The 26,947-nt window shown below is 44.4% G+C and overlaps 1 long non-coding RNA gene across 1 annotated transcript; it reads left to right on the top strand.

Annotated features, from left to right (window-relative positions):
• Positions 1-25,211, top strand: LOC141100189 (uncharacterized). Its single transcript, XR_012234626.1, has 3 exons — positions 1-300; positions 21,691-21,843; positions 24,013-25,211. It is a non-coding gene; the product is annotated as an uncharacterized lncRNA (long non-coding RNA).
• The last annotated feature ends 1,736 nt before the right edge of the window (positions 25,212-26,947 follow it).

Raw genomic sequence — 26,947 nt, 5'->3', positions numbered from 1 at the left:
CACTTCCTGATTAGAGGCAGACACCTGAGCACCTTGCCCAAGGGCAGGATGTGTGAGCAGAGTATTACAGGCAGTGGGGATAAAGCTGTTTTAGTAAGGGGCACTATATAGAACTTATACAGAACCGTTCCAAGTAAGGATCTGAAGCTAGCGGCTGGGATTAAGAGGTAGCTTAGTTGGCAAGCCCATTACCCTATAACTCGCAGCTGGACCAGGGAAACGGCAGGAAGCTGGTGGGACTGGAGCATGAGTGGGACAGAGATTGTCCAGAAGAGCGACAGTGATTGTCCAAGGAAACAGGTGGGACATGGATTGCCCAGAGATATAGTTAAGCTTGCTGGGAAAGGGAAGCTGATGCAGAAGATAGAGTTTGTCCAGATGACAGGGAAAGATAACTTACTTAAATTGTGCTGCCTGTGTGAAGAATGCAGATAAGATGTCTCTGTGCTTGACTTATACTGCCTATGTGATGAATACGCTGCTGTCTAGTAAGGTTTAGCTGCTGGAAAAAGACATCGTCTCTGAAGTGATTTGTGGAGCTCATGAATGAGGAGCCGACATGGGAGCAGCTGAGGGGAATCTAACAAAGCCTGTGAGTGTGCTGTGGTGCATGCTTCACATGCAGTACAAGTGACTTTATTTATCTTTTCATGTACAAGGTGCCGGGGTGCTTACTGACTGTTGCTTAGTGAACTCACCCATGACTACCACTCTGTGTCACCTTGTTACAATACAACTCGTCATATCCCACATTGTAATTTTGTGGTGGTGAAATGAAGCTGACTGCAGACCTCACGTATATTAAAAAAATATTTTTTTCTGTTCCTAAACGTGATACAGCTTGCCGTATCTCATGTAGTCATTTTGTGGAGGTGAAATCAAGCTGTCTGCAGACCTCATACACATTTAAAATAATATTTTTTTCTGTTGCTAAACGTAATACAGCCCACAATGTCCCACATTGTAATTTTGTGATGGTAAAATAAAGCTGTCTGCAGAGCTCACGCAGATAAGCAAACTGTTTTTCTGATGCTAAATGTGATACAGCCCGTCGTATCCCACGTTGTCATTTTGTGGCCGTGAAATGAAGCTGTCTGCAGACCTCACGCACATTAAAAAAATAAACATTTCTGTTGCTAAATGTGATACAACTCGTTGTATCCCATGTTGACATTTTATAGTGGTAAAATGAAGCTATCTGCAGAACTCATTAAAAAAAATATTTTTTTCTGTTTCTAAACGTGATACAGTCCGCCATATCTCACACTGTCATTTTGTGGGGGTGAAATAAACCTGTCTGCAGCGCTCATGCAGATGATAAAAAAATGTTTTTCTATTGCTAAACGTGATACAGCCTACCATATCCCATGTTGTAGTTTTGTGGCGGTTAAATGAAGCTGTCTGCAGATCTCACGCACACTAGAAAAATTATTTTTTGTTGATAAATGTGATACAGCCTGCCATATACCACATTGTAATTTAGTAGCAGTAAAATGAAGCTGTCTGCAGACCTCACGCAGATGAAAAACAAAAACAGTTTTTCTGTTGCTAAACGTGATACAGCCCGTCGTATCCCACATTGTCATTTTGTGGCAGTGAAATGAAGCTGTCTACAGACCTCATGCATGTAAAAAATATTTTTTTCTATTTCTAAATGTGATACAGCCCACGGTAATCCACTTTCTCATTTTGTGGCGGTAAAATGAAGCTGTCTGCAGACCTCATGCACATTTTAAAAATATTTTTTTCTGTTGCTAAATGTGTTACAGCCTGCCAAATTCCATGCTGTAATATTATGGCCGTGAAATAAACCTGTTTGCAGAGGTCATGTAGGTCAAGACAAAAAAGTTTTTCTGTTCCTAAACGTGATACAGCCCATCCTATCCTACATTGTCATTTTGTGGCAGTAAAATGAAGCTGTCTGCCAACCTCACGCACCTTAAAAAAAAAATTCTGTTGCTAAACATAATACAGCCCACCAAATCCCATGCTGTAATTTTGTGGCGGTGAAATAAACCTTACAAAGTCAAGAAATAGAAGGCGAGCACCATCACAATAGTCCACACATCCGAACCATCATACGTGTATAAAAGAGACGCAGCCGGCAATACACCTGTTTTACCCTTAGGTGCACATTCATGGAAAATAAGCTAATCCACATAGCAAAAAATATTAGAAAAGGCGGCACTCACCGGGTAATGTAGTCAAGGCTTTATTATAAAAGCATATCAGCGGGAGAATGGGTGCAAAAAGGAGATAGCAACGACGATCGTTTCGCGCTGCAAAGGCGCTTCCACAGGTTACATGGTGAGCTGCAACCGGCCAAGGAGGAAATACCCACAACCAGAAGTCAGGACCCCTCCCACCGGTGCCGCTCACTTGCTGAGCAATCAACAAAACAACAAAAAAATATATACATAGTTCACATAAGTGAAAGCAAAAATAATAATAATACATATAATAGTACCATAAATACAAAGGGAAAAAGAGAAAAAACCACAAGCCTAAAAGAAGCGAAAAAAAAAACGATTTTTCACCAAAAAATTTTTTTTCCATTTCACAAAAAAACAGACATATCAATCCTCTCATTGAGTCCCATACGCTCTAAAGCACGGGTTTGCATAATCCACCTGGCCTCTCGTTTCAATAAATTCCTATTCAGATCACCTCCCCGTGAGGGTAGAGTAACCCTTTCTATGCCAGCAAATGATAATGCCGTTCTTTTCTAATATTTTTTGCTAGTTGAAATAAACCTGTTTGCAGAGCTCAAGTACATGAAAATGAAAAAAAGTTTTTCTGTTGCTAAGTGTGATGCAGCCGGCCGTATCCCAAGTTGTAATTTTGTGGCGGTAAAATAAACCTGCCTGCAGAGCTCATGGAGATTAAAAAAAATGTTTTTCTGTTGCTAAACGTGATACAGCCTGCCATATCCCATGTTGTCATTTTGTGGCGGAGAAATGAATCTGTCTGCAGACCTGTTGATAAATGTGCAAATGAAAAAAAAAAAAGTTTTTCTGTTGGTAAACGTGATGCAGCCTACCATATCTCACATTGTCTTTTTGTGGCAGTGAAATGAAGCTGTCTGCAGACTTCACGCACATTAATAAAATGATTTTTCTGTTCCTAAAAGTGACACAGCTCTCCATATCCCACGTTGTAATTTTGTGGCTGTGAAATAAACCTGCCTGCAGAGCTCATGCCGTTGAAAAAAAAAGTTTTTCTGTTAGTAAATGTGAGACATCGCTCCGTATCCCACGCTGTAATTTTGTGGCGGTGAAATAAACCTGTATGTAGACTTGAGTTCATGCTGATGAAAAAGAAAAATGTTTTTCTGTTGCTAAGTGTGATACAACCGACCATATCCCACCTTATCTTTGAGTGGCTGTGAAATTGTTATGAGCTGTTGGGTCGCCCTCGCACATCCAGGGCAGCGGGGTACTCGGTACCGGGCCGGTGTCAAGGCGGGAATGTGTCACAACAGCAGTGACCCGGTCCGTAGCCCTGGGCGCCCAATATAAATGGCGGTGATGTTAATGGTGTTAGAGTTTATATGAATAGTTTGTGACGCCACCCGTGGTGTTTGGCAAGTAAGGTGGTAAGCCAACGCTGCATGCAGATCTGCTGGGACTGATGGTGTGGTGCAGCAGAGATGGTATAGCTCCCCACAGGTGGAGCTGTAGTCCCAGGGCAGTGTAGGTGCAATGGATGAGGAGAGGCGCAGAATGGTATGGATGATGTTACCCAGATGTAGCGGTGCTGGAATAACTGGAGGACACCAGAGTACGCGGTTCCAAAGCTTTACTCACTGTTTGCAGTTCACACAACTGCCTGCCTCCGTACTGTGTTCTCCAGGTCAGGGCTCCAGCCAACCTCTAGGCAGGATAGGATTCTCCCTTCCACACTCCGCCAACATGTACTTTACTGAACGACTCCTCCAATGCGCCTTTAGGTGCGAAGCACTCCAGTACTTAGTTACCCTGAAATGCCTCTCTCTAGGTGTTCCTAGTCTTTACTTGTATGACAGACAGCTGTAGCCTGCTCGGGGACTCCTCACTGCGTCCCGGCTCTCTATTCAGTTGCTGTTGTGTCCCAAGTCTAAGATGGGAGCAAGGCGTTAGCGGCTCACTACTCCTCCGGTGTCTGTTGCCAGACATAAAGTTCCAATCAACCTCGGGGACTGGGCCCCGGCCTTTGCGCTCTCTGGACTGGAAGGGTTCTCTCTCTTTCTCAATCTGCTTCCCATCGTCCTTCTATTCTCCTTCGTTCCGATCTGTTCTATCTCTCTTATGGAATCTGTAGTCTGCAGTCTACGTCTATTTCTCCTTCTCTTCCTTCCCTGAGGAGCTCGTTCCACTAAGACCAGTCCTCAGCCTCTCCTGACTGACTGCCTTCCTCCGCCTTGAGCTCCTCTCAGGCTGACCTGCTGTCAGCCTGCTCTCTCTCTGGGACTCACCCCAGACTGACCTTCTGTCAGACTGACTTGAAATCCTACACCTTCCCCCTCTTTTATATCTAACTCCACCTGCCACCCCAGCACCTCTCGTGTTACGAAGCCAGGGACCACAAAAGGCACCCTATGACCTTTCCAGCATGAAGCATGGATGGGTCCCTGCTGAACTATCCTGTGTGTGGGGTGCAGGTGTTGGAATGCGGAAAGGAGCTCCCAGCCTACCTGGATGGTGGGGAACTACACCTTAGGAGAAGGTGCAGTACCTCTGTGGCGACTGAAGCCTCAGGGGCGCCACATACCCCCCGTTAAACACAGCACGTCCGCGGGCTGTAAGACAGCAAAAGGTACAATACAGGAACACACAAAAATTTTAAATGCTGTTCAACAATACTTATCTAATCTTCCTAATGTAGGAGGCACATTTCTTAAACGTTGAAAACAGGTTAACTTCCTATCTTAGTATCAAAAATTTACTTAAGTGCAATTCTTAATTCAAAGTGCTAAACTCGACACATTTTCTATCAATTATTCTCTTTTCCTTTTTCTCTTCTACTGGATGCAAGACAATGACCATCTACTCTTGGCCTGTCACCTGTCACTTTCAATTCTGTATTCTTTATTCAATTCTCACATTCTAGCTCAAAACTTTTCTAATTCTCTGTATCAAATATTCTATAAAAGACATTTACTTTTCATAAGACATAACATTATCAAATACTTTATCATAAAACATTCAAAATTCTTGTAAGGTGCTGAGCACTGCTCCCAGCCGGGATTTCTTGCAGTGTCCCTTGAGGTAGACATCATTCTTCGAAAAGTGTCCATGCAGAAACATTATCTTCACAAAGAGTCTCTTCATATGTAAAACCAAGAGAGAGCACCCAAAGGAGTGCAAACTATTTACAAGAAAGTTTTGGATCACACAGCGTTCATGATCTCCACAGTTCCATTTGTAGAAAAACAGGCAACAAAAGTGCTACCGGAAAAACATGATAGCAAACTAGGCACAACTGGTGCAAACAAACCCTCCTGGGTAACAAGATTTAGTAAATTATAATTCTTCTACTGGTGATCTCCTCCTGGGGTTCTGGTAGCTGAACTGGAATCATCACCTAATGTAACACTTTGGGTATCTTCATCTTGGGGTAGAGGTGACATACTGGTTGGGGTTGGCTGTTCTGCCACCAAGAAGTCGAGTTCTTCACGATCCCGCTGATTTCTTGCCAAGCGCATGTACTCCACTTCCCATAGAGAGGGATAGGGATTGGTGGGGCCCAGGGAAAGGGCCATGGAGATTTCTACTGTCTGCGGGGATATGGGTCCCTCCAGTTCCATAGGAAGTTCAGGAGATGGTGCCGCAGCCTGAGGCCGCCAGCCAGGAACAACTTGATCATCCTCCCCCATAGGCACTGCAGCCGGGGATAGTCAGCAAAGGTCAGTGGGCCCGTTCCTATCTGTGGGTTCCGCTCCCAAAACCAGGGTCAGACCGGGGGTAGCGATCATACCTGGCATTCCCAGCTGCGGTTCTGGCTCCGGTTCCTGGTGGTAGATGGCAGCAGCCGCAACTTCCAGAGTGACTGGTGGAGTAGGCCGCAGTTGGATCAGTGCCGGGACCAGGCCGATCTCAGCTAGGGTTGATGGCGGAGGCCGGTGCCACCGCCCCCGGTCCAGGCGGAGACGCGGTCCCGGTCCTCCATTCTGTTCCAGAGCCCTCATGTATCTCCTCCGGACGGGGCTCACCCAATAACAGTATCGGTTGTGAGGCGGTGGCGGACGCAGCTAAGGATGAATCAGCGGTTGCAGCCTCCGCAGGGGCGGCCTAGAAGTGGGTGACTTCTCCCCCCTTGTTCTTCTGTCTTCTCGTCTTCTTTCATCATGGCGTTCTGGCGTTCTTCTTCTTGCTCCGCCCTTCTGCTCGCCACTGGCTTTCTGTGCCCCTCCTTCCGGGGGCGGCGTCTTCTTCCCGCGCCACCATACCAAGCCAGTATACGAACCCTTCGGGGGTGGGCCATGCATCGGTCACATAGTAATTCAGGCAGGGACGGCCCAAGACTCTTCGCGGTCTTTTCTTAGGACCTCCCATCTCTTCACGCCCTTCATCTCCGCGCCAGCGACCATTTCTAATGTCCATGTTACAGTCTATTAAATTTGGTCTTCTGCACATTTTCAAAAGTTGTAAATCCAAGGCACACAGAACCCGATGGCATCGGGTCTCGTCATCCTGTTCGTTACAACAAAATTGGGTCGCCCTCGCACACCCAGGGCAGCGGGGTACTCGGTACCGGGCTGGTGTCAAGGCGGGAATGTGTCACAGCAGCGGTGACCCGGTCCGTGGCCCTGGGTGCCCAATATCAATGGCGGTGATGTTAATAGTGTTAGAGTTTATAAGAATAGTTTGTGACGCCACCCGTGGTGTTTGGCAAGTAAGGTGGTAAGCCAACTCTGCATGCAGATCCGCTGGGACTGATGGTGTGGTGCAGCAGAGATGGTATAGCTCCCCACAGGTGGAGCTGTAGTCCCAGGGCAGTGTAGGTGCAATGGATGAGGAGAGGCGCAGAATGGTATGGATGATGTTACCCAGATGTAGCGGTGCTGGAATATCTGGAGGACACCAGAGTATGCGGTTCCAAAGCTTTACTCACTGTTTGCAGTTCACACAACTGCCTGCCTCCGTACTGTGTTCTCCAGGTCAGGGCTCCAGCCAACCTCTAGGCAGGATAGGATTCTCCCTTCCACACTCCGCCAACATGTACTTTACTGAACGACTCCTCCAATGCGCCTTTAGGTGCGAAGCACTCCAGTACTTAGTTACCCTGAAATGCCTCTCTCTAGGTGTTCCTAGTCTTTACTTGTATGACAGACAGCTGTAGCCTGCTCGGGGACTCCTCACTGCGTCCCGGCTCTCTATTCAGTTGCTGTTGTGTCCCAAGTCTATGATGGGAGCAAGGCATTAGCGGCTCACTACTCCTCTGGTGTCTGTTGCCGGACATAAAGTTCCAATCAACCTCGGGGACTGGGCCCAGGCCTTTGCGCTCTCTGGACTGGAAGGGTTCTCTCTCTCTCTCAACCTGCTTCCCACTGTCCTTCTATTCTCCTTCGTTCCAATCTGTTCTATCTCTCTTATGGAATCTGTAGTCTTCAGTCTACGTCTCATTCTCCTTCTCTTCCTTCCCTGAGGAGCTCGTTCCACTAAGACCAGTCCTCAACCTCTCCTGACTGACTGCCTTCCACCGCCTTGAGCTCCTCTCAGGCTGACCTGCTGTCAGCCTGCTCTCTCTCTGGGACTGACCCCAGACAGACCTTCTGTCAGACTGACTTAAAATCCTACACCTTCCCTCTCTTTTGTATCTAACTCCACCCGCCTCCCCAGCACCTCTCGTGTTACGAAGCCAGGGACCACAAAAGGCACCCTATGACCTTTCCAGCATAAAGCATGGATGGGTCCCTGCTGAACTATCCTGTGTGTGGGGTGCAGGTGTTGGAATGCGGAAAGGAGCTCCCAGCCTACCTGGATGGTGGGGAACTAAACCTTAGGAGAAGGTGCAGTACCTCCGTGGAGACTGAAGCCTCAGGGGCGCCACAATGTTACATTAAACATAAAACCTGCACAAAGTTACCTTGTCGTGGTGGGATGGCTTTCATGCTACTTTTGATCAAAAACAGTATTACTAAAAACTCTGTATTATTTAGATGCACTTTTGCTTTTACTTATTTAGTTACAGCAGGGTTTTTGCTCACTTTGTCTTTTGCAGGTTTTATGTTTTATGGCCAATGTCAACATGCATTTATACGCTGCATGTGTATCATCTCAAACCAAGCTCAATTTTTGTGTTTTTTCTTTGTATTTTTTGCATTCTGTGCAAGCTGGGGTGTGGCCTCCCTCTCCTGAGCTGGAAATTGTATGTAAGGCTTCCCCAGACTGGTGTCTACTGTTTGGGACCCAGTCCTTTTGTCTGCCCTTGTTCACACATTGAGGTCAACTTTGACACAAAGCAAGGTTTTTAATATTAGACAGTGTAGGACTATCCCGAACAGAGTTACCTTGTCGTGGTGGGATGGCTTTCATGCTACTTTTGATCAAAAACAGTATTACTAAAAACTCTGTATTATTTAGATGCACTTTTGCTTTTACTTATTTAGTTACAGCAGGGTTTTTGCTCACTTTGTCTTTTGCAGGTTTTATGTTTTATGGCCAATGTCAACATGCATTTATACGCTGCATCTGTATCATCTCAAACCAAGCTCAATTTTTGTGTTTTTTCAATGTTACATTAAATACATTTTTTTTTAATAAATGTGATACAGCAGCCTAGATCTGAGTTTGAAATTGATTTGAGCACTTATTATAGATTATATAGGTCTCATCCATACTAAAAGCAAATTTTGTTATGTTACTAACGCGATACAGTAGAGGAGATCTCATTTTGAAATTGTCTGGGGCATCTAGTCTATGTTATATAGGCCTCATACATACAAAAAAATTCTTCTGTTACTAGCACCATAAAGTAGTGGAGAGCTCTTTTTTTAATTGTTTTGAGCATATCTTCTTTGTCATACAGGCCTCATCCACAGAAAAAAAAATATTTTGTAACTAACGTCACACAGTAGGTGAGATCTCATTTTTCAAATTGTTTAAAACATATCTTCTTTGTCATACAGACCTCATCCACAGAAAAAAAATTCTTCTGTTACTAACATCATACATAAAATCATAGAATGGTAGAGTTGGAAGGGACCTCCTGGGTCATCTGGTCCAAACCGCTGCTCAAAGAAGGATTCACTAAATCATCCCTGACAGATGTCTGTCCAGCCTCTGTTTGAAGACTTCCATGGAAGGAGAACTCACCACCTCTCGTGGCAGCCAGTTCCACTCATTGATCACCCTAACTGTCAAAAAGTTTTTTCTAAGATCTAATCTGTGTCTAATCCCATTCAGGTGCATCCCATTGCTTCTAGTCTTTCCTTGTGCAAATGAGAATAAAGATGATCCATCTACAATGTGACAACCCTTGAGATATTTGTAGACAGCTATTAAGTCTCCTCTTAGTCTTTTTTGCAAGCTAAACATTCCCAAATCCTGTAACCGTTCCTTATAGGACAGGGTTTGCAGACAGGTCAATATTCTGGTTGCTCTTCTCTGAACTTGCTCCAGTTTATTGATGTCTTTTTTAAAACGTGGTGCCCAAAACTGGACACATTATTCCAGATGAGGTCTGACCAAAGAGGAGTAGAGGGCAATAATGACTTCACGTGATCTAGACTGTATGCTTCTGTTAATACATCTCAGAAATGCATTTGCCTTTTTTGCTGCTGCACTACACTGTTGACTCATGTTCACTTTATGGTCTATCAGTATACCCAAGCCTTTTTCACATCTGCTGTTGCTTAGCCCTATCCCTCCCATTCTGTATAAGCTTTTTCATTTTTATTGCCCAGATGTATTACGTTACATTTTTCCCTATTAAAAACCAACCTGTTAGTTGCTGCCCACTGTTCCAGTTTATTTATCTCTTTGAATCCTCTCTCTTTTCTAGTATTAGCTATTCCTCCTAGCTTTGTGTTATCAGCAAATTTAATCAGTTTACTCTCAATTCCTTCAAGATGTTGAACAATACAGGGCCCAAGACAGAACCCTGTGGTACCCCACTTGAGACATTCTTCCAACTGGATGTGCAGCCATTTACGACCATTCTTTGGGTCCGATCACTAAGCCAGTTATGAATCCACCTACCAGTTGCCTTGTCCATTCCATACTTAGTCATTTTGTTCAATAAGGATGGTGTGAGGTACTTTGTTAAATGGTTTGCTCAAGTCAAGATATACTATATCTACAGCATTTCCCTGATCCACCCAGTCAAAGATTCTGTCATAGAAGGAAATTAAGTTAGTATGACATGACTAAGGCTAGTCTCACACTAGCGTATGAAGGAGCTGCGGACGGCTGCGGGCTTCCTCAGTGAAGCTCCGCCCCAACCGCACCTCCTCTTGTCAGCTCCGCCTCTGTCAGCATGCGGCCTGCGTACGCTATCTTTAGCATTAGGTACGCAGGCCGTGCCGATGCATGTGGATGCCTCCGCATGCGTTGGTTTGATGCTGCGGTGACCTGCGCCAAACGCAGCATGTTTCATTTTGGTGCGGTCGCCGCACCATCGAAACAACGCATGTGGAGGCATCCGCACACATTGGCACGGCCTGCATACCTAATGCTAAAGATAGGGTACGCAGGCCGCATGCCGACAGAGGCTGAGCTGACCGGAGGAGGTGCGGCCGGGGGGCAGAGCTTCACGGAGGAAGCCCGCAGCCGTCCACAGCTCCTCCATATGCTAGTGTGAAAATAGCGTTATTAGTTAGAAATCCATGCTGACTCTGGTTAATCACTTCATTCTTATTGATGTACTTGCATACATGCTGTTTAATAATTTGCTCAAAGATATTTCCTGGTATAGAAGTCAGACTCACCGACCTATAGTTCCCTGGGTCCACCTTCTTCCTCTTTTTGAAGATAGGAACATTTGCTCTTCTCCAGTCTTCTGGGACTTCTGCTGTTCTCCAAGAATTTTCAAAGATTATGGAGAGTGGTTCAAAAATGTGTTCTGCTATCTCCTTCTGTACTCTGGTGTGTAATTCATCTGGACCTGGCGACTTGAATTCATTTATGTTAGCTAAGTGTTTCCTCACTATTTCTGTTTATAGATATCCTGGATTCTTCTATTCCTTTAATAGGACAGTGAAGATCAGTTGATGCTACATTTCCTTTCTAAGAGAAAGCAGATGCAAAATAGGAATTTAAAAGTTCGGCCTTCTCAACATCCTTTCTTGCAATTTCATCATTTTCATCCTGTAAAAATCCTATAGCATCTTTGACTTTTCTTTTACTTTTGACATATCCCCCAAATCCTTTTTTATTGTTTTTGACGTCTCTTGCAAGCCTTAATTCATTGTCAGCTTTAGCTAATCTGATTTGTGCCCTGCAGGTTCTGCAATCAGCATTATATTTTTCTTTAGATATACCTCCCTCTTTCTGTTTGATAAACATTTCTTTGTTCCTTTTTAGCATGTGTTTAAGTGTTGTGTTTATCCATCCTTGTTTCCTTAAATGCTTCGTATTCTTCCCTCTTTTTGGAATTGTTAACAATTGTGATTGAGAATCTAATTTTTCAAGATTTCAATATGTGGCCTGTATTTTTAAATCCTCCTCTGTGCTCCCCCATCCTGCTCCGTGATCCCCTGTGCTTCCCTCGTCCTCCTCCATGCTCCCCTCATCCATACTCACCCTGCTGTGCCATTGCTGAACATCTCCTGCATCCTCCGTTGTCCTGTGTTGAGCGGTCACATGGTACCGCTCATTAAGGTCATAACTAGACGCTACGCCTATGGGAGTGGAGTTGCATCCATATTCATGACCTTAATAAAAGGAACCATGTGACCACTCAACGCAAGAAGAAGCTGCCAGCCCTGGGACAATGGAGGATGCAGGGGAAGTTCAGCAATGGCACAGGAGGGTGAGTATGATGTCCCAGCCACTGGCTCCTGCCAACGCTCCCCCTCCCCCCGCTGTTTTCTGCACAATGACTCGTGTATAAGCCGAGGGGGCCTTTTTCAGCACAAAAAATGTGCTGAAAATCTCGGCTTATACACGAGTATATAAGGTAACGTATATACTCGAGTATAAGCCTAGATTTTCAGCCCATTTTTTAAGGCTGAAAGTGCCCCTTTTGGCTTATATGCGAGTCATATATGCCAGGGGGTTGGCGTGGAAGGAGAGCGGTGGTATCAGATCATACTTACCCCCTCCTGGTGCAGTCTCTGCAGCCCCTGCTTCTCCCAAGGTGTCCAGAGCCTGTGTTCAGCGGTCATGTGGTCCACTCATTAAAGTCATGAATATGCGCATATTCATGACTTTAATGAGCAGTACCACGTGACCGCTGAAAGAAGGAAGAGCTGCCAGAGACCGTGGGAGAAGAGCAGGGGCTACAGAGACCGCACCAGGAGGGGGTAAGTATATGCAATATTCACCTGTCCCCGTTCCACCGCTGTGCGCTGCTCTGTCCTCTGCGTCCTTTGCAGTGATGTTCAGGTCAGAGTGCGCGATGATGTAGTTAGTGCATGCCGCGCCCTCTGACCGAACAGTCACTGACAGAAGACCCGGAAGACAGAGCGGCACATGGCAGTGGAACGGAGACAGGTGAATATAGCAGGTGCCAGGGCCCTGAGTCAGCGGTGACACTGACACCTGTCCCCCATAGTGTGCCGATGTCCTCGCCTGCTCAGGACACAGGCACCTGGCCCCCAGTGACGAGAGGTGAGTATGTCATTTTTTTTTATTCACAGCAGCATATGGGGCATATATATGGAGCATCTTATGGGGCATAATATATGGAGCATCTTATGGGGGAGCATCTTATGGGGCATAATATATGGAGCATCTTATGGGGCAGCATATGGGGCATAAATCTATGGAGCATCTTATGGGGCCATAACCTTTATGGAGCAGCATATGGGCATATTTTATGGAGCATATTATCAGGACATTATTAACCTTTGTGCAGCATTATATGGGGTGTATTTTGTATGGAGCATCTTATGGGGCCATCATGAACTGTATGGAGCATTATATGAGGTGCCTGATTCAATATGGCTATTCAAAAACATTTAACCTACTGATGTCTCAATTAATTTTACTATTATTGGTATCTATTTTTATTTTTGAAATTTACCAGTAGCTGCTGCATTTTCTGCCCTAGGCTTATACTAGAGTCAATAAGTTTTCCCAGTTTTTTGTGGCAAAATTAAGGGGGTCGGCTTATACTTGAGTATATACAGTAATATTTTTTTTCCAGCTGCATATTTTTAGGCAAGCTAAATATTTTTTTGGCATCTAATTTTTTTTTTCTGCCAGCTAAATCTATTTTGAACAGCTAAATATTTTGTGGGCAGCTAAATATTTTTTGACAGCAAAATGGGGACAAAAATTTTTATAAGACACTCCAAAAAATACTACAGTACCACAAAAAATCCCGGAATTTTCAGCGCACTAGATATGATACCTGGGATGGGCAAAACCGTTTAAAATTGCTGGATTTTCATGCTGTAGTATTAAAAGGATCTGGCTGTAGTCTGCAGTGTCAACAAGCAAATGGAGAAAAAAAGGCTCTGGATTGCTTTGGAATAAAATAATCAGGATTGAGGTACAAAAAAAATTATTCCTAGCCACTGATACCTGGAGCTAGGTATATATGTATTAGGCAGCAGCAGACAGTAATAGATCCTTTTGATGTATGCAATGATATCTATATACCCACATACAGTGCCTGCGTGCGTTGCACTGATGTGTATATACGCACATACACTCCCTGCCTACCTAGCACTGCAATCTCTATACCCTGTAATTGGTCCTTAGAAGGACTGTTGGTTTAGCTGGATTTGTGGATTCTATGATGGAATACCCACACTAACTAATAAAAGCACAAATCTGTCCCTATCTCAGCAGTAGCTCTCCCTACCCTGTCTGATTCTGGACGTGACTGTGACAAGCAGGGCGGCGGCTGGTCTCTTATAGACCTGATGACTGTGCAGCCAGCCAATCACTGTAATACCACAACAAAGATGGCTGCGGCATTACAGTGCATGGCAGACAATCCCTGCATGTTGATTGGCGCTCTAAAGAATGCCAAAATTGCAGGGCGTAGACCCGAGCTCCCGCCAAATAATCCCGGAAATGCTCAGTGCTCGCTGAGTACCGCGAGTATAGCTTTACTCGAGCAAGTACTGACTAGTGGCGAGCATGTTCGCTCATCACTAATAACTATGGCTTGCATCTGGTATTTATTCCTAATCTTTCATTGAATACTTTGGTTCCTGCTGTTAATGACAGACTTACAAAGTGGCATAAAGCTCAGGAAGAAATAATTGAGATATTACAAAAGGTCCAAGATAAACATTTCAAAGCCCCTCATACCCTTCAGGTTGGTGACAAGGTTTAGCTTTCTACAATAATCTGAAAACGAACGCACCGTCTTCTTAATTGGATTAAAAATTCATAGGACCTTTTTGAAATTTTTGCACAAATTAACCCAGTTGCTTTCTGTTTAAAACTTCCTAACAGCCTGAAAATATATAATGTATTCCATAGAGCCTTGCACAAACCATTCAATGAGAACCTGTTTTCAGGAAAAACTCAGCCACCTGCTCCACCATAAAAAGTCCATGGTGAAGAAGAGTACATTGTGGATAAAATTCTTGACTCTAGAAGATTGAGAGGAAGATTGCAATATTTGGTGCAATGGAGGGGTTATGGAACAGAAGATAATTCATGGGAGCTGAATTTCATGTAATATCTCCCATTAGAAGTGCAGTTGATTAGACAGCTGGGACTGGGCGAGATAGTAGGTATCCAGACTTGCATTGGAAAGGTGTTTGGGAGTAAGGCCGGGGTCACACTCGCACTGGTCTCTCGCATCAATACCTGGCACTGCCGCCGGCAGTCAGGACCGGAGTGTGTGCCTGCATGTATTTCTATGCAGCTGAATGTTCCGGTCTGAAATGCTAATGACAGTGCCCGATATTGATGCGCGAATTTCTCGCATTGCAGTCACAAATGTGACCCTGGTCTAAGAGGTAGTGTCTTGTGTGGCTGTGATATTGACCTTCCAGGACATTTTGGGGCCATTACTGAGGTCTGTAAGGAGGAAGACCAAGCTGCAGGTGCCTGCATCATACTGGGTCTGGAACTGCTGATGCTGCATCCCATGTTGCTTGAGGGAAAGAATAGGGGACAGGACAGGCCCCATAACCCAGGAAGAGGGGGTGTGGCTAAGCAGGCAGTGCGGAGATAGAGCGCGAAGAAAGCGTCACTTCCCCGCCGGCAATGAGAGCGGAGGCAGGTGTGTTTTGTACTCCTCAGCATGAGAGGCAGCGCGGAGTTGTGCTCCAGCAGAACTTCAGTGGGTGCTCTGGTGAGACAGCGTGTGTGCAGAGCGCCGTGTGCCCGTCTGTGCGGAATGCGGTGCTTGCACAGATAAGGCCTCTTTCACACTTCAGTTTTTTGCCATCAGTCAAAATCTGCCAAAATTTGAAAATGGCGGATCCGCTTTTTCTTGTTGCGGATCCGCCATTTTCCCCATTGGGATACATTAGTGGCGGATTTTGATGGATGGTCGTCCGTTGCGTCCGATATTCGGCGGATCCGCAAAATTCTTTGCGGATTCTGTCTGAGGGGGACGGAGCTTGTAACGTTTTTTTCCGCCGTCAAAATGGCGGATGACGGCGGATCCGCCATCATCCGCCATGCGGTAGAATGGCCGCCTATGGGCGGCGGATCCGCCAGGATCCGCGATTTTTCGGAATCCGCCGGCAGGATCCGCAAAATCGCACTGGGCATGCCCAGAAAAATATACTTTTCCAGACAGTCCCAAAGCTATATAAGGTGGGCTAATTGGGCCCAGACATGCAGTAGCAGTCAGCCAGCAAGCCTGCCAGAGGACACCCACCAAGCCTGCCAGTACCAGCTCCCCTACAAGTGTGAGTATACCTATTTATGACGTGTGTGTGTGTGTGTGTGTGTGTGGCCTGCGAGTGTTGCATGTCTGGTTTTTTTTTTTTTTTCATACTTTTTTTTTTTCTGTTGCTTGTGTACTGCATTTTATTTTCATACAACTGTAATTATATTGTATTTTTTATGCTGTGATTGTGTGGTGTATGGTATGTGGTGTAATTGGGCCCAGACAATCCGGCACCAGCAACACTGAAGACACCAAGCAAGATATCCGACTGCAGCCTGCCTGATAGAAGATTGAACTAGAGCTATAAAACCTGTCTGCACAGCTGCAAGTCTACCACCTGCAAGACCCCTGGAGCGTGTGTGCGTGTATGTATGGCCTGTGTGTGTGCATTTTTTAATTATTTTTTTTTTCCATCTTTTTTTTTTTTTTCTGTTGCATGTGTACTGCATTTTATTTTCATACAACTGTAATATTGTATTTCTTGCTGTGATTGTGTGGTGTAAGGCCGGTTTCATATTTGCACTTTATAGCGCAGCGATGACCCAAAAACGGCCGTCACTAATCCCCGTCCCATCCGGTCATCGCCGCCTACTAGCGCACGTGGACGCTTGGGATCTGCGCACCCCATCTTTAGTATGGGGTGCGCAGATGGTGCGCTGGCAGGATTTTACAGTGTGCTGTGCACTTTTGAAGGTGTGCCCTTGTGCGCCAAATGCAGCATGTTGCATTTTGTCGCGCATGGCACACCTTCAAAAGTGCGCAGCACACAGTAAAATCCTGCCTGCGCACCCCATACTAAAGATAGGGTGCGCAGATCCCAAGCGTCCATGTGTGCTAGTAGGCGGGTGTGTGTGTGTGTGTGTGTGGCCTGGCTGTGTGTTATGCGTGTTTGTGTGGGTTTTTTTGTAAATAATTTAATTTTTTTTCTTTTGTATGTTTATTGGATTTTATTTTCAGATTTGCAATTGTGGTGTTATTAATGTATCTGTTGTAAATTGGTGTTTTTTTATTTTTCATTTATTGTGGTATTTAAAATAAAGAGCAGAGTAGCTCCTATTTGTTGGAACAAAAAATAATAATAAACTGTTTTGAAAAAATCTCCTTTGTATCATTTAAAAAAAAAAAAAAAAAAAGGTAAAATTAAGTTACCATAAAGGTACATTAAATTTTTGGTATACAAGTGTGGTTAAAAGTGAGAGATTGCAACATGAAAATAATCTGGGTATACACAGCTGAGTTTTTCAGGGAATTCAAACACAGTGTGAGTATACACAGAAATTAAACACCTTCAATCACTGGTTACACTCTCGGTGAGAGTTTGAGGGAATGCAAACACTGGTATACACAGCAATTACACACCTTCAATCACTGGTTACACTTGGTGACACCTTCAATCACTGGTTACACTCTCGGTGAGAGTTTGAGGGAATGCAAACACTGGTATACACAGCAATTACACACCTTCAATCACTGGTTACACTTGGTTACACTTTTTCAGGGAATTCACATGCAAAGAAAGTGGGTTTACACAAAATATTACACACATTCAATCACTGGTTACACTCGGTGAGAGATAAGGAAATGTAGACATGCAAACACTTAAAATACTGAATTTTTTTTTTTTAAAAACTTTCATATCATTTTCTTAATACTTGCAGATCACTTAATAATGAAGCGCCACCAGAAAAGCAGCAGACACGGCCAGCCAGGCCGCAGCAGGGATGGTGAAAGAGAGCGCAGCAGAGCTGACCGGTCAGGCCGCAGCAGAGATGAATACCCAGGCCGTGGCAGAGTACAGACAACCATTAGTTTCCCTGTAAGTATAAAGGCCTGAAAGCTTATTATGATCCTTTGTATAGTAGCTTAACAATTGTCTTTATACTTGCAGATCACTTCAGCAAGCACCACCAGCCAGGCCGCAGCGGAGACGGTCGGACAGGCCGCAGCAGAAACGGTCAGCCAGGCCGCAGCAGAAACGGTCAGCCAGGCCGCAGCAGAAATGGTCAGCCAGGCCGCAGCAGAAACGGTCAGCCAGGCCGCAGCAGAAACGGTCAGCCAGGCCGCAGCAGAGACGGCCAGCCAACCTTTATTTTCCCTGTAAGTATAAAGGCCTGAAAGCTTATTATGATCCTTTGTATAGTAGCTTAACAAGTGTCTTTATACTTGCAGATCACTTCAGGAAGCACCGCAGCTGCCAACGCAGCTGCCCCAAACCATAATGTCTTCTCCTGAAAGCTCCCCCTCACATCATCAGCGAGCTGAGGTAAAACAAAATTTTTTTTAAAATAATTTTTTTTTTTTGGTTAAAAACACTATCCATGTATTATGTTTTAACAGGAAGATGATTCAGAGGACTTCCAGGAGGAGGCGTGCAGGGTGGAGAGACGCAAGGAGGGGGTGCGCAGAGTGCAAGTTTAGCACATACACAGATACATAATGCTACACCCAACACAAACATTCATCACAGTGCACACACAATAACTACGCATCCATCCAAATTTTTTTTTTTGTTTACCACAGTCTTTAGAATCCGGTGCCCGCACTAGAGTGACTCCCAGGACATCCCAGGGTCGTCAAGGTGATGCATCTGTTGGTCGGCAAAAGGTAAATAACCCCATTTGGATAATTGTTTAAATGAACATCATGTGTTTAAATAGAATGTAATTTTTTTTGTTTTGTTTTGTTTTTTATCTTCACAGGTTTCACAGCGTGCTCCCCTGAGATATATGGAGGAGGGTATCATGATTGATACTGACGAACTCATCCGTGAGGTGGAAAACCCGGGAGCCGCTGTGGAACAAGGCAAACCGTCTACACGCCGACCAACCAACCACCCGACGGCTCTGGGATGAGGTCTGTTCTTCAGTTATTGAGAACTGGGAGGAACTCAATGCGAGGGCCAGGGATTTTGTGCGTAAGTATTACAACTTCAGTAACTTATATTCCAGCATGTGAAGTGTCGAATACTAAACCCCTTTTTTTTTTTTTTTGCTTCACAGGTGACAGGGTTATCACACGGTGGCGGTCGCTCCGGGATCGCTTCAAGAGGGACTACAACAAAGAGATGCAGACCCCGAGTGGATCGGGAGGACGCCGGGGACCCCAGTACAAAAACTACAAAGCCCTCGCGTTCCTGCGATCAACAATGGTGTGCAGAAGGTAAATATTACCCAAACCATTTCTGTAGTAGAAATGTTTAACCACATTTTTTTTCAGCAGACAAATTAAAAATCAATATTTTTAATATACATTTTTTCTCCTTTTTTTTTTTTTTAGCACCATCTGCAGCACTCGGGAGTCTGCTTCAGAGTTGCGTCCCTCTGGAGTGATCCCTAGTGAGCGTCTGAGGAGTCAGGAAAGGATGACCTTGTCTGACTGTTTGAGTCTAAACTCATCTGTCCAGCACGGTTTCCACACTTATGGAGAACGGTTATCTTCTGGGTTGACCATGATCAATCAAAGTATCATGGAACTCAGAAGATACATGGAACAGATGAATTTAGAATCAAACCAGACACCGAGGCATACCTTTTTTCAATCTGTTGTCCGGCAAATGGAAGGTTTAAGTACTCACCAGCAGATGCGTGTGATGCAAGCCTGTCAGAATGCTCTAGTGGAAGTGCTTGATGAAGCATCTCATCCTCCCCCTGTCCATCCTTCCACAGTCCATCCTTCCCCCATCCATCCTTCCACCACCATCCATCATCCTGCCTTCCCTCCTCCTACCACTCCCTCTCCTTTCTCTAGTTCCCCATTCCATTCTTCCCAGTACCTTCCTTCCCCATTGCATTATACCCCAATGCCCTCACCATACCCACCCCCACATACACCTTCAATGTACCCACAAACCTCTTCTGTCCATCCACTCCCATCCCAACCACATGTGTTAAACCCCCCTTCCACTTCTGGTCCTCACCAACTCCCTCCCCAGTCCTCTACCCCCCCCCCCTCGATGTGGTCAACCCTGTTAACCCCTCCAATACTATCTCCACCCAACATTATCACACTTTGTAATGTTTTCTTATCCAAAAAACATACCAAAAAAAAAAAAACCTTACAAAAAAGGTTTAAGATACCAAAAAAATATACAGTTATTACAAATTCAGAAATAAACTTTTTTTTTTTTTTCAAAAAACTTTATTGTGTTGTTTCTTTTTTGCTTCTTTCTTTGGAAATATTCAAATTACACCAGTGGTGTAAAAGGTAAACACAACACTTGGTAACACAACAATATTTCACAGTACACCGGTGGTGTACAAGGTACAAAAAAACTGGGTAATCTTTCACAGTACACCGGTGGTGTACAAGGTACAAAAAAACACTTGGTAGCACAACATTTGGTACACAACACATGTGAACATTTCAAAGAGTAAAACGCTTGGTACACAACACTTGGTAAAATTTCAAAGTGTCACATTTTACGCTTGGTACCCAACACTTGGTAACATTTGTAAGTGTAAAACAACACTAGGTACACAACACTTGGTAAAACTTTATGCTTGGTACCCAACAATTGGTAACACTGCAAAGTGTAAAACTTAAAAAAAAAATCATGTCATGGTAACAATGATTGGGAAAACCAAACACTTGGTAAAATTTCAGTTAAAAAAAAAAAAAAGTTACTTACAATTGGTATAGAAAATGATATCATGTCATCTTGCCAGTCCACTTGTCCCTCTGGTGTCACAAAATAGTCTGCAAAGGTGTCCCTCATTCTTGCCACTGAGCCAGTACTCCGAAAAGTTTGCTGCTCATAATCCCACAAGGTGGTTTCAGACAGATTTTCATCGATGGAAACTGGTTCGTTTGAAAGGACAAAATTGTGCAGGATTACACAGGCCTTCACCACCTCATCCACAGTCTCTGTTTTCATTTTCATGGCCGTTAATAGGACTCTCCATTTGGCAGTTAAAATTCCAAACGCGCACTCCACCACTCTGCGCGCTCTGGTTAACCGATAGTTATAGATTCTTTTCCGGTGTGTTAATCCACGACTACCATATGGTTTGAGTAGGTGTTTAGAAAGCTGAAAAGCATCGTTGCCAACGCACACAAAAGGCATTGGTGGGCCTGTTGTTCCAGGGAGTGGTCTTGGAGGTGGGAAGTCAAAATTGTCTCCATACAAGCGACGGCCCATGGTGGAAATCTTGAATACCTGAGAGTCATTAGAACGACCGTATGCACCGATGTCCACGGCAATGAATTTGCAGTTTGCATCCGAAATGGCCATAAGCACAATAGAAAAGTATTTCTTATATAGTTGTAAAACTGTGAACCAGATGGAAATGGAGGGAGGTGAAGGATTCTCCAGTTGCCAGGAATCTGTTAAAAAAATGGAAAAAAAGTAAAATTAATACAAACTACAAGCCATAACATAACAATAAAAGTCTGCAGAATCTGAAACATTTTGGTGGAGAAGGAACCAAGGGGAATTCAGGTCTACCCGTAAAACCCACCATAATTCATTTTCTTCAACATCCTCTGTGGATGAGGAGGTAGCATCCAATTCCTCCCTAGTACCCTTTGTAGGGGAAAGATTGGGAACAAATAAATTTGGCCAGAAGAGAGGCAAAACTCAGACAAAGAGGAAAATGACTCTTCCACAATCTAAAGAAAAGAAATCTAAAGGTCATCTGGAGGTAATTAATTTATCAGATCATAAACTTACGCAGCCTCAGTTGGATGTTTTAAGTAAGGGTCTCACTTTTGTTCCTTCTAATAAATTCAATTATTTTGTAGCAATGAAGGACCTTCAACTTTTCCTGAGGAAGGTGGTTTTGTGCAAATTGCACTTTAAACCGGAAGACACTGATGTAAATATGCTTACTCAGGAACAAGAAGCTATTAATATACTTGAAGAATTGGAAACCGGCATGCCTCCCCCAAGTACAGGTACTTTTCCAACCTTTCTTACTCCGAGGTCAACCACGTTTCCCCCTTTCTCCACCTGTTCGCAGGTGGATATTTTTAATAAACTAGTCTTGGAGGATTTTAAAAAGCTTTCGAGCAAAATGAACCATGTTAACCTGACTAAAGTACAACATGAAGCTATAAGAGAATTAAGGGGTTTGAAAGACGTGGTAATTAAACAGGCCGATAAAGGGGGAAATGTGGTACTTTGGCCATCCACCATGTATGAGAGGGAGGCATATATTCAACTCCCTGATAATCCGATCCAAAAATTCTCTGCACAATTGTTCCAGATTCTGGATGAGGCAGTTACACAGGGTATTATCCCTAGGAAAATTTGTGAGGGACTTATGGTGGAAAACCCGATAATTCCAACATTCTACTTGTTGCCGAAAGTGCACAAAAATCCAACCATTCCCCCGGGGCGTCCGATTGTCTCTGGCATTGGAGGGCTGTGTGACACTGTATGTAAGTTCATTGATTACTATCTTCAACCGTTGGTGGAAACGCTGCCCTCCTATGTCAGGGACACTACGGACGTCCTGAGGAAGATTGACGGTTTGTCACTTGAACCTGATATGCACTTAGCGACAGTGGATGTGGAATCACTTTACACGAGCATTATGCACGTGGATGGTCTGGAGGCAACTAGTTTTTTTCTAAGCACAAGCAATTACGAATCCACACTATGCTCGCTGATTCTGGAGCTCCTTGAATTTATTTTGACTCACAACTTTTTTATTTTTAAAGACCGTTTTTTTTTGCAGCAGCGTGGCACTGCGATGGGCGCGGCCTGTGCCCCGTCTTATGCCAACCTTTTCTTGGGCCACTGGGAGAGGGGCATTTTTGGAGGCGGGGTGCAGGCCGCGGCCCATGCGCAGTGCTGGTTTCGATTTATTGATGATGTTTTTATTATTTGGCAAGGGAGCGAGTCTGGCTTCGTAAACTTCATCGGTGAGCTGAATAAAAATAATCTAAATATTAAACTAACTTATAAGATCAACCCTAAAGTTATAGATTTTTTGGATATCAAAATAATGGTGGATGATGAGGGCAGGATACAGACCGATGTCTTCCGTAAGGAGACATCGGTCAATTCATTGTTACACGCTACATCTGCCCATACATCATCCACCATTCAAGCAGTGCCTATTGGGCAATTTTTAAGAATGAAAAGGGTGTGTTCTACCGATGGGGCTTTTAGGGACCAGGCTCGTGACCTGAGCTCCAGATTCAGCGAGCGTGGATATAGTAATCGGTGCATTAAAAAAGGTTATCGTCGAGCTTGGGCCACACCCCGCGACCAATTGCTTGTGGGGCCTGGCCGCATTAACACACATGGTAAAAAAGATTTTGTCCTAAGATACATTTCTACGTTTAATAACCAATGGGACAATATGCGCCAGATTTTGCAGAGACACTGGTCTGTACTCCAGACCGATCCGTGTTTGAACAAGGTTCTACCATCCAATCCATTAATGACAGCTAGAAGGGGTAAAAACCTTAAAGACCTGTTGGTACGTAGCCACTATGTGGCAGCCCCCTCGAGGGGTCTGTTTGGGTCACAGCAACCAAAGAAAAAATGGGGGTGCTTTCCTTGTGGCTCATGTCGAGCCTGTGTAAACATTTGTCGAGCAACCGCATTTTCTTCAGCAGATGGTTTGAATGAATATCAAATCTTATCATATATATCGTGTAGTACAAGATTTGTGGTGTATTATGCACTATGCCCTTGTAAGCTCATCTATGTGGGCTTAACATCTCGCGAACTCCGTGTTCGCACACGCGAACATGTGAGGGACATAGTGGCGGCAAAGGAAATACAAGATGTTTCTGGTTTAAAAACGGTCCCTAGGCACTTCAAGCTGTGCCATAACTCAAACCCGACTGGCTTCCTGGTTCGCGGCATAGACCGCATCCATTGTGGAGCCAGGGGGGGCGATTACAAAAAAGCATTGGCACAGCTTGAGTGCCGGTGGATTGTGACCCTAGGTACAATGTTCCCAGCAGGCCTTAATGAGCAGCTGTCATTTACGTCATTCCTCTAAATGGTCCTCTTCTCTCTCTTCTTTTTCTCGTTTTTAATTATTTTATCTGTATCTTTTTTGTATGTTCATATTTTAATTTTTTGTCTTATTTGTTTTTTATGAGGTCTTTATCTCTCTACATGCGTTAATATTGCTCTATAACTATGGACACCGGGGAGTGAAGAGCTGCAAGAAATTGATGGAGGACGTGCGCATAATTTTAGAGCTAACTGATTCTTATTGTAATAACTATCTATGTTACATTGAAGAGAGCTCTGTGATTCATTTTTGTATATGTATCGTTCTTTCTGGTATATCTATTCTATTGCACTTTAAATGGATTATGATTATTAATTTTGAATTTTATATTTTCCATTATGTGTTAAAATAGATAGTGTTGAATCATCATGTTGAAATGCATCTATATTGTGGCTTCCCATATTTACATTGGTACACCATGTGGTCTGGAAAGATTTCTTTTTTCTAAATAGCCAATAGATGTTTTCAATTGTCTCATCAATGTGCAGAGGAATCTGGTTTGATGTCCCGCGCATGCGCATTAGTGTCCTGTCGCGTCGCTGCAGTCTTCCATACGGTTCCGTTGTGTGCACACGCAGCCATGGCAACAGCCACTGCGATGATGCACGCCGGTTTCCGGGAGGACCGGTAGTGACGTGACGGGACTCAGGCGAGCTTCTGCGCGTGCGCGGTTTTTCAAAGATGGCGCGCGCCATTTGTAAATTGTCTACTCCCCTATAAAAGCATACAGGTGGCTTAATAATGCATCCACACAGCCCCCCGAGGAAGCCCAGTAGGGCGAAACGCGTCGGGCAGTAGAGAGGCTCTCTAGGACCCTTCATGGGTAAGGTGATGTACTTTTTGCACTATCAATAGCACTTTAGCGGTTCCCTGACTAGGGATGGTGGGTGAGGTGTTTGTCATAATGGGAGCATAGGTATAGGACTATTACTCCTTTTCACCTTTCTGTGTGTGTGAACAACCTTGGGCTATGATTTTGCCCTTACATATTTTTTTGAATTTATTGGTGACTATGGCATGTGCTGTTCCCACACCAGTGAAGGTGGTTCATATAAAAATGTCTACATAAAGGAATTTTTTGCTCCCATTTCACCCTCCCCTATGTCCCAATTAGGGTGTTACAATGTTTTCCCCTTCTTGGTTGAGGGGTTCAATATTGATAGGTGTTTCCACCTGGTACCTTATTTGTCTCTCTATCATGTCTCCACCTTGATACTGACTCATTTTGTTTAAATTGATATTTTTGTAAGAAATGTGCACTAATAAAAATGTATGTTTTACTGATGTGATTTTGAAAAGTGGTTTTTGTTGGGTTGATTGACTCCGATTTTCTATGAAGGTTTCCATGTTTATGGGGAGTTACCCATTAATTTTGATGTTCTGAACAACATCACTTCTAGCAGGTATGAGCATAATTGTGTCACTAACATTTTAAAAGGTAGATAACTTACCGAAGGGTCACCATCAAACGCTCCGCCGGTGATATAGAAAACCGCATTTGTGTGTCCCTTCTCCAGATTTGTTCTCCAACACGATCCACCAATATCTCAAAGAATTCCAGCCTCATGCGCACGTAGTTGAAGAACTTGTCCGGATTATCCCTCAATTCCAGGTACAATGTGGAAAAAACACCACGGGTGAACCTCTGCGCATTAATGGGATGAATCCACTGGCGCCGTCTCCTCATACGCAGGATTCGCAATCTTCTTTTCTCCCTCTCGAGAGCAATAATTGCCAACCGATTCAAGTGAAGATCCAATTCCACACAGAAGCTGTCAATACTCGCAATAACTCCTTCCATCGCTGCCACTAGCTCTAAAACCTTTCAAAGAAATTGTATCACAACACCCTAGATATATTTCTCCCTAGTTTCCAGTATCCAATCACATTTGAGAGCATTTTCCAAGAGTGAATCATATTTGGGAGCATCCCATTTTGGAGGAGTGGAAAAACGGATCCGCAAGAAAACGGATCCAACGGATGTGAAAAACGGATGCCAACGGATGGTACTGATCTGTTTTGTTGAGGATCTGCACTAAAATCGGTATAGCGCATCCTTAAAAAAACGGATCCGTTCCATCAGCTTGCATCCGTTTTTATACATTTTTTGCGGATCCGCCATTTTCAAATTTTGGCGGATTTTGACTGATGGCAAAAAACTGAAGTGTGAAAGAGGCCTAAGCGGGGGACGGGTGCAGGATCCTGAGGTGTGTTCCCCAAGACTGATAGACGCGCAGCAGCACCCATGTTGGTCAGAGTACTCAGAGAGAGTTGGTTGGGAAAAGTTTCCGGCCGCAGAGTGCAGATCTGGACAGCTGTGTGAGAGACTGTGTGAGCGATTTATCGGTGGACGCGCAGAGCAACGCAAACAGAGCAGAGCTGTCCGTGCAGAGCAGCAATTCAGGTGACGCAGCTGCTCAGAGAGAGACATGTGCGCTCCGTGACTGTGAGTACAGCGCAGGTGCCGCATAGAGATAGCCAAGTACTGGACAGACATTTGCGGCCTACCTTGCCAGTTGGCACTTGCTAATCCACGTTGGACTCTGTCAGTGCTGCAACCCTGTTTGCATTGGCCGCACCAACTTATGGACTAGGGGCTCAGCGGAAGGTGCCGAAGACCGACCGCTGCCGCCAGAAGACGGACCATTGCTTGTAGGACCCCACTGGAAGAGCACCTTGCCAGCCGTTGTTGGTGCCACTGCTTTCAAAGCTTGAGTTGTGGACTGGGAAATCTCTGACAGGATAAATGATTTAAAGAACTGCCGTAATCTTGTTAATTGCTCATTAACTTTGCCTATTTCTTGCCATTGAACTGTTTAACCCTCATTTAACCATTTATCTCCCTGCAAGGAGTTAACCCCCTGTTAAATTAAAACTGTTAAATTTGTTAACCCTTGCTCTGCCTTCTGTCTGTCACTGCATCCCGCAACCTGCTTACAAGGTTCACAGAAAAAGACAGCAGGGCACATTTAATACATGTGTGTTGTGCACTACTTATGTTATGCTCCATGCATGTGTGG

The sequence above is a fragment of the Dendrobates tinctorius genome, unplaced genomic scaffold (assembly GCF_039654945.1).
Source record: "Dendrobates tinctorius isolate UK_male_01 unplaced genomic scaffold, ASM3965494v1 ptg000011l, whole genome shotgun sequence".
Taxonomy (NCBI): Eukaryota; Metazoa; Chordata; class Amphibia; order Anura; family Dendrobatidae; genus Dendrobates; species Dendrobates tinctorius.
This window is presented reverse-complemented; position numbering and strand designations above follow the sequence as displayed.